The 8,238-nt window shown below is 36.2% G+C and overlaps 1 pseudogene; it reads right to left on the bottom strand.

The window, feature by feature from the left end:
* Positions 1–2,241: 2,241 nt before the first annotated feature.
* LOC107516271 lies at positions 2,242–7,175 on the bottom strand (annotated as a pseudogene).
* Positions 7,176–8,238: the final 1,063 nt, after the last annotated feature.

Genomic DNA, 8,238 nt, shown 5'->3' with positions numbered 1-8,238 from the left:
ATGGATAAGCAAAATGTGTGCTATATGCATACAATGGAATATTATTCTGCCTGAAAAAAAGGGAATTCTGTCATATTGTACGACATGAATGAATCTTGAGGGCATTATGTTAAGTGAAGTAAACCAGTCAAAGAAAGGCAAATACTATATGATACTATTTATATGAGAAACCTAGAGGATCCAAATTCATAGAGACAGAAAGTAGAGAAAGTTGTGAAGATATTTTGCACGACAATGTGAACATACTAAACACTACTGAAATGTACACTTAAAAATGGTTAAGGTGGTAAATTTTTTGTTATTTGTTTTTTACCACAATTAAAACTTTTTTAAAAAATATCTAAAAAAATAAAAACCTAAATGCAACCTAACTGCCCAGACTAACTTTATAGCTAATGAGCAAGTTCTATGCTTACAGATTTTGATGGTCTCTTATGCCTATAAGTTCTAAGCCCTTTAGAACAGCATTCAAAAGAACACCACCTTCTTGGAGAGGGGCCCCTTGACCCATCCATCCCCTCTGTCTTCCCTTCTGCCCCCTCTCACAAGCTCCATGTTCCACCGTCCCTGCCTTGGTCCGCATGCATCTTCTCACATGGTGCCCCTTCTCTGTAGTGTCTACACTTCATCTTTGCCAATCAAAGTCTCATCCATCTGCTAGGTTCATTCATATGTCCTGCTGAACCTTCCCTGATCACCCCTGAGTCGGTGAGCTCCCCTCTGCTGGGTTTGTAGCTTGCAATTTGTCACTTCCTGCCTTGTGTCCTACAAGCTTGTAAATCTCAGTAGCAACCAGCTCTCCACAGACAGGGCTGGCATTCGGCATCTTCACAGCGCCAGTAGCCAACAAATGTTTCATGTAAAGCAAATCATGTTGCTCTTCTGTTGAGAATCTTCTGCTGTCCATAGAGACTTATACAAGGGCTTCAAAGGACTCACAGTCTCCTGCAGCCTGCTTCTCTTCTCTCATCTCCTATCACTTTCCTCTCATTCACGCTACTCCAGCCTCCTGGCCTCTTTGCTGTTCCCTGCACCCACTCGGTGTGTTTTCAGTTTAGGGCCTTTATAAGGACTGATTTTTCCACCTGGAAAGTTGCTCCCTCAGATTTCTACCTGGCTCACTCCTTCACCTCCTTCAGGTCTTTGCTCTAAAGTTACTCTCTGGAAATGTCCTTTCCTAACTGTCTGTCCAACTTAGAATTACAATTCAGTTTCGTCTTCACCCCAGACCTCCCTACTCTCGTTCACGTGCTATTTTTCTCTGTCATACTTACCAACAGGTTACATATATATATTATTTGTTTGGTCTTTTGCAAGCCCCGTGAGGGCTGGTATTATTTTACTTTCTTATTCACTACTTTTTAAAAATCTTTATCACCTCGTACAGCACCAGCACATAGTAAACTTCCAATAAATAGTTGTCTAATTCATTAAATGATTGAATGACAGAAAGCACTTGCAGTCTAAGAGTATTGAATGCTTTCTAATTGTTTGTAATCCAAATCTTTTTTTCTGTGAGCATTCATCCTTGGGCTTGGGGGAAAAATTGCAATACAAGACCTTCTTTGTGTTCATTGCACAGAATTTAACCTGTACTAAGTAGCTAGCAATTGATTGATGTTTTTCTGTTGGCACACTCTTTAATCATTTCCTGTAAGGAATCAGAGTAAAGGTCATGTTGAATAATCACTCAATTAAGCCTTAAGATGATGGTGATGTGTAAACAGATTTATTAGTCCATATATGTAATTAATTCTCACATTACCTTGCAGGTTGCTTTAACATTGTAGTAACATGATTCCTGTTAACTTGCTACCTATATTACATTATGAGTCCCAATCTTTTGGTAAGCCCAGCTCCCAACATTTTGTTGTGAAAATTTTCAAACATATAGGAAAATAGAAAGATTTTACAGTGAGTCTTCATACATAGGTCTCCTAGATTCTGCTATTAACATTTTAGCATGTTTGGTTTAACACCTAACTATTCATCTATCCATTTATAATTAAGTCTCTTTCTCTCTCTTTTTTTTGGCTGAGTGCAGTGTACATTATTGATGGTACATGACAAAGTAGGGTTCCCTAAGCCCCTCCCCTTCTTCAGGGATCTGGGATGAAAACCGTATCAAAGAAAGGAGTTTTTCAGTGTGTTGGGGCATTGAGTTGGGGCGAAGACTCCCCAGCAGCTGAGAACCTCTCTCTTCCCCTCATGCTTTTGCTGGAGCTGGTGGTCCAGGAGGCTTTACTCCTTGTAGACCACGTGGACCATAAGGGCCGCCACCCTGTTGCTGTTGCCAAATTCATTGTCATACCAAGAAATGAGTTTGACAAAGCATTAGCTGAGAGCAATGCCAACCCCAAGCTTTGAAAGTGGAAGAGTAGGTGTCATTGTTGAAGGCTATAACTTGGTCTTCAGTGGAGCTCGGCATGCCCTTTAGGGAATTCTCTAATGCCTGTTTTGGTACTTTCTTGATGTCATCATATTTAGCAGCTTTCTTCAGGTGGCAGGTCAGATCTATGACCAATGCATTGGGAGTGGAGACCTGGAAGGCCATGCCAATGTTTCCCATTCACCTCAGAGATGACCTTACCCACAGCTCGGCCGCACTGGTAGTAGCAGGGATCATGATCCAGGCATTCCTTTGGCCATCACACCACAGCTTCCCAGAGGGGCCATCTGTGATCTTCTGGATGGTGGTGATAGCATGGGCCATGGTCATGAGTCTCTCCCTGATGCCAAAGATGTCTTGAATTACCTTAGCCAATCTTTATAAATTTTATATTTACCTATTCCTAATAAAGTCTCTTTTTTTCCCCCTTAAAGTGTAGTTTTGATTTCAACATAATAAATTTTGCAGGGGGACACAAACGTTCTTTCCGTATAAACTATTATTTTGTTCAAAATGTTTTACATTTTTTTGTTGTGACCTCTTCTTGATCCATGGGTTAGTTAGAATTATACTGTTTAATCTTCAAGGACTTGAGAAATATTCCAGTTACCATTCTGTTAATTATTTCTAGCTTGATTCTACTAGAATGAGAGAAATTTATATAATTTTAATCTTTTGAAATTACGGAGACTTTTTTTTTTGTTCCAGCATATAATCCATTTTGTTAAATATTTCATGTGTACTATAAAAGTTTGAGTATTTTGCAGGTGTTGGGTATAGTGTTCTTTTTATATCAATTAGCTTAAGTTTTCTAGCGTCATTAAAATATGTTGTTTTATTTAATTGTTGTTTACATCTAAACTGGTTTATTTATCTGCTTGTTTTATCAGTTTCTGAGTGATGTTAAATTTTCTATTATATGTGTAGATCTGTCCATTTCTCTTTTTCATCTGTTAATTTTTTCTTTATGTATTTCGAGGCTGTGGATTTAAAGTAAATACAAACTTTGGATTATTATATCTTCCTGTTGATTTGATAATTTTACTAATTTATGAAATGTCTCTTTTTATCTATAGAAATAGTTCTTGCTTCAAAATCTGCTTTATTTGATTTAGTAGAGCTACTTTAGATTCATTTTGGTTAGTATATGCATAGTGCTACTTTTTTCATCATTTTTTCAATCTATATTTTATAATTAAAGTGCATCATTTTTTGAGCAGCACAAAAGTTTTTTTAAAATTTAGACTGAAATCTTTGTACTTTAATTGGAGCGTTTAACCCATTCACATTTAATATGATGACATATATGAGTACAGGTGTGAGGTTCATAAAGCTTCTTGAATTTATTGTTTGATGCCTTTAATCAGTTTAAATTCTCAGCCATTATTTCTTTAAATATTGATTTTGCTAATTCTCTAACTCCTCTCCTTCTGGAACTCTGATTTTGTATGTGTATATATTAGGTTGACACATGTTTCATGTCTCTTATGCTCTTTTCTATCCTAAATTTGTCTGTTTTTCCTTGCTGCACTTCAATTTGAATATTTTTACTTATCTATCTTCTTGTTCATAATTACTCTTTTTTCCTATTGTTATTTGCTTAATTTCAGTTTTTTTAAGTTTTATAATTTCCATTTAATTTTTCTATAGATTCCATTATCTTACTGAAATTCTCTATCTTTTAATTAATTTCTTGAATATGTTAGTCATGCTTATTTTAAAGTCTTCTGATAACTCCAATATCCGGTCACATGTAGGCCTTTTTCTGTTGTTTATTTTTTTTTCTCTTGGTTTTGGGTCATTTGTCACTGTCCCCTAGAACGATGACTAAATATTGATTAAATTTCAGACACCGTGGATGAAAAGATTTAATTTTTTTCTAGCATGCAGGTAGAGTACGAGACAAGCACCTTTTCTAATCAGAAACTGAGATGATTAAAGCTGAATTTTAAGCTTTAATTTCAAGCTTTTGGGAAGGCTGGTCTATTTCTGGTTTTCTTTAACTCTAGGGTAGTAGTTGTCAACTGAAGATGACTTTGGACCCCAGAGGACATTTGCCAATATCTGGGAACATTATTGATTATCAAAAGTTGAGGATGAGTGCTACTGACATCAGTGGGTAGATATGCTACACATATTCTATAATTCACAAGACAGCCAGCCCCCAATACACACAAATTACCTAGCCCAACAAGCCAATAGCACCAAGGTTAAGAAACTCTGCCCTAGTTCATAGTCCTTTAAGATTCTCAGCTGAAAACTACAGCGTTTACCAAGGCTCCTCCTTTTGTCAGGTGGTGAACTCCATCCAGCTTTTCTCTCCCCAGCACTGTAAGACTGCCAATCCTTTGTTTACCTTTACAGCCTCTCAGTAGCTGCTTTCCGCTTGGTGTTTTAGTCTCTTGTCCTGTTCATACACAGTTTAGGAATCTGCTAATGCTTGAAGTGAAAAAAACAGTATCAAATGTTGGTATCACCTATCCAAGATCTTGGCCCCTCAAAACCTGGCTGCTTTGGTTGATTTCTGATGCCTTAAAAAAGCTGTCATTTGTTTGCTAGTTTATTCATTCTGGTTGCTGTTGTTGTTTTGCATTTTACCCAGCTTTTATATTTAGTCTTGTTGGCATGGTTATTATGATCCAAACTACTCTGTCATAGCCAGGATTGTAAGTCTGCTATGCTTACACGTAACTAAGTCAGTTTAACTCCATTGTAGAAGTCTTTCGGGTAATAAAATCTCTAATGATTATTGTAATTACCAGTTATTTAAATAAAACTATGTTTCAGTTTTATTTGCTGCCCAGATATATTATATATGAAATATTTAAATAATAATATACCTGTCAAATATTTGCTTACTATAGATTATTTAGAAAAATAAAAAGGACAAAGAAGAAAATTAAAGGTAAAAATGTTTTCCACCATTCAAAATAGACATTAACAAAGTCTGGAGTAGTTTCTTTGAGTGTTTTCTCTGTGCATTTCTAATAATGTTTTTTTTTCAGGACTAACTCATATTCTATTATTAATCTATTTTGCATTTTGAACAATGTTTTCGTAATTTTATTGAGGTATATTTTATGCGCCATAATATTCACGTGATTTAAATGTATAATTCAATGAGTTTTAGTAAATTTACAGTTGTGAAACCATTCCCACAATCCAATTTTAGAACATTTCACCTCATTAGAAAGAAAGCCCAAATTCCCAGTAACTCCTTGTCCCAGGTAACCCCTAATCTACTTTCCGTCCCTCTAGATTTGCCTGTTCTGGATATTTCATATAAGTGGAATCAATATTTGGCTTTTTCTGTCTTTCACTTAGCATAACGTTTTCAAGATTCATCCATGTTGTAGCACATGTAAGTACTTTATTCCTTTTTATGGCTGAATAATATTTCACTATATGAATATTCTTCATTTTGTTTACCCGTGCACCAGTTCCTGGTTATTAGGGTTGTTTCTGCTCTACTTAAAAATATTTTAATTAAAATAATTTAATGAAATGGGAAAATATTATGATTCGAGTGGTATATCTGTACTTTTAAAATATTCTCAAACATATATTAACCAAAGGTTATAATTAAGAATTAAACAATATAACAAAGAAAAAAATTAACAGAAGAGCTAGGCTTCTTTTAATGATGCTCTCCTTGATATGGAATAACTTCTGTGCCCAGATTTTTCTTTATGACAATTAGAATGAGCAACATTCCCAGATACTGCTATGAAAACTGAAAAATAGCTGTACAGAGGTGCCTTTAGAATAATACTTTGAACGAAGAAGCAGTGAGTGATGGGTAAATGGGGGAAATGATAGAGGATGAGATGGTCCTACTGCTGATGATAGAAATCTCTAGAGCACAGTCTTCACAGTGGAACTAAGATTGAGAAGAACAATATTTACCCCCTTAATTTCCTTGCTCTTTGAAGAAGTACCTTTGCTTCTTATATCTCAGCATTTCCTCAAAGAGCATCCCACCTAGTTCAACTGATTAGGGAAAAGGGGCTCATGAGGCCCATTAATTCTGTTCTTTTTCAAAGTGATAGGCTATCTTAATTTGGACCACTATAACAAATAACACAGGCTAGGTCACTTAAATAAAAAATATCTGTTTTTCACAACTCTGGATGCTAGAAAGTCCAAGATCAAGGTGCAGGTAGATTCAGTGTCTGGTGAGAATCCTCTTCCTGGTTTGTCAAAAACTGCCTTCTTGTTATATCCTCACATAGTTCAGAGAGATAACTCTCATATCTGTTTCTCTTTTTCAGAAGGGCATTCATTCCATGATGAAATCCCTGTCCTCATGACCTAATCCGACAATAATTATCTCCCCAAAGTCTCACCTTCAAATATTATGAGATTAGGGCTTCAACATATGAATTTGGGGGTGGGGAAAATAAATATTCGGTCTGTAGCACAGTCTATTATCTTAACTTCTGGGAAGTCTTGCTAATTTGGGGCATTGTGAGAAACTACAGTAATTTGATCCTATAACTGGTGGTGCATTTACACATTCACACACACGCACACACACACACACACATGTGTGCATACATGTACACACACACAACCTCCTTAGCCAAAAATCTCACCACAGGAGAGTCTATATTTTTATTAACTGTCCCAGATGATTGGTAGTCAATCTATTGATTAATTCAAAACCACAAATTTAGAAAAAACCCATCACATCTGCTAAAAAAATAATTCAATACGTATTCTCTGAACAAGGTATATAGTCCCTTCATTATCCAAAGTTTCACTTTCTGTAGTTTCACTTACCCATGGTCCACCACGGTCCAAAAATATTAAATAGAGATGTCTGGAAATAAGCAATTCATAGCTTTAAATCTCAAGCTGCTCTGAGCTGTGTAAGATGTCACAAGGTCTCACTTGGACCTGAATCACCCTTTTGTCCAGAGTCTCCACACTGTAGATGCTTCTTAACTTATCTCTTAGTCACTTAGTAGCCACTTCGGTAATCAGATCTATTGTTGCTCGTTCTCAAGTAACCTTTATTTTTCTTAATAATAACCCCCAAAGCGCAAGAGTAGTGATTTTGGCAATTTTGATATGCCAAAGAGAAGCCATAGAATGCTCATTGTGTATAGTCAGAAGGTCAATAGTAGCCTGATGCTACCTTCCAATGCCTACATCATTTACCTCACTTCATTTCATCACATAGGCATTGTGTCATCTCACATCATTGCAAGAAGAAGGGTGAGCATAATGTAATATTTTCAGAGAGACCAGACCACATTCACATAACTATTATTACAGTATATTGTTATAATTGTTCTACTTTTTAGTAGTTACTATTGTCGATCTCTTACTGTGCCTAATTTATAAATTAAATTTTATCATAGGTACGTGTAGGAAAAAACATAGTATATGTAGGGTTCAGCGTTATCAGGCATCCACTGGAGGTCTTGGAACATATCCCCCATGGGTAAGGGAGGACTGCTGTATACACAAAGTCTAGCAGAATAGCAATATGTTGCCATTGTTTATATGGCAACCTCCATCTTGGAAATGTTTAGTGAGCTTATGAAAGTGGATCCTATGAAGCATTCATAACTCAAAAATTGATTAAATGCCTATTGAGTGCCAAGCACACTGTTCTTATGATAGTTGCTGGGGTGACAATTGTGGACCAGATAAAAACTTCTGTCCTCAAACCATGTAGAGAATATAGCCATGTAAACAAAAATGACAATAAGTGGAAGAACTGCTCTGAGGCCATCAGTTCAGGGAGGTGTGAGTCTATGAAAGCTAAAAAAAAGACACCTAACCGTATCCTTAACAATAAACCCACACAGATGACCATTTTGCTAGGCCACTACTGTCCT

Source organism: Rousettus aegyptiacus, unplaced genomic scaffold (assembly GCF_014176215.1).
Source record: "Rousettus aegyptiacus isolate mRouAeg1 unplaced genomic scaffold, mRouAeg1.p scaffold_m13_p_1, whole genome shotgun sequence".
Taxonomy (NCBI): Eukaryota; Metazoa; Chordata; class Mammalia; order Chiroptera; family Pteropodidae; genus Rousettus; species Rousettus aegyptiacus.
This window is presented reverse-complemented; position numbering and strand designations above follow the sequence as displayed.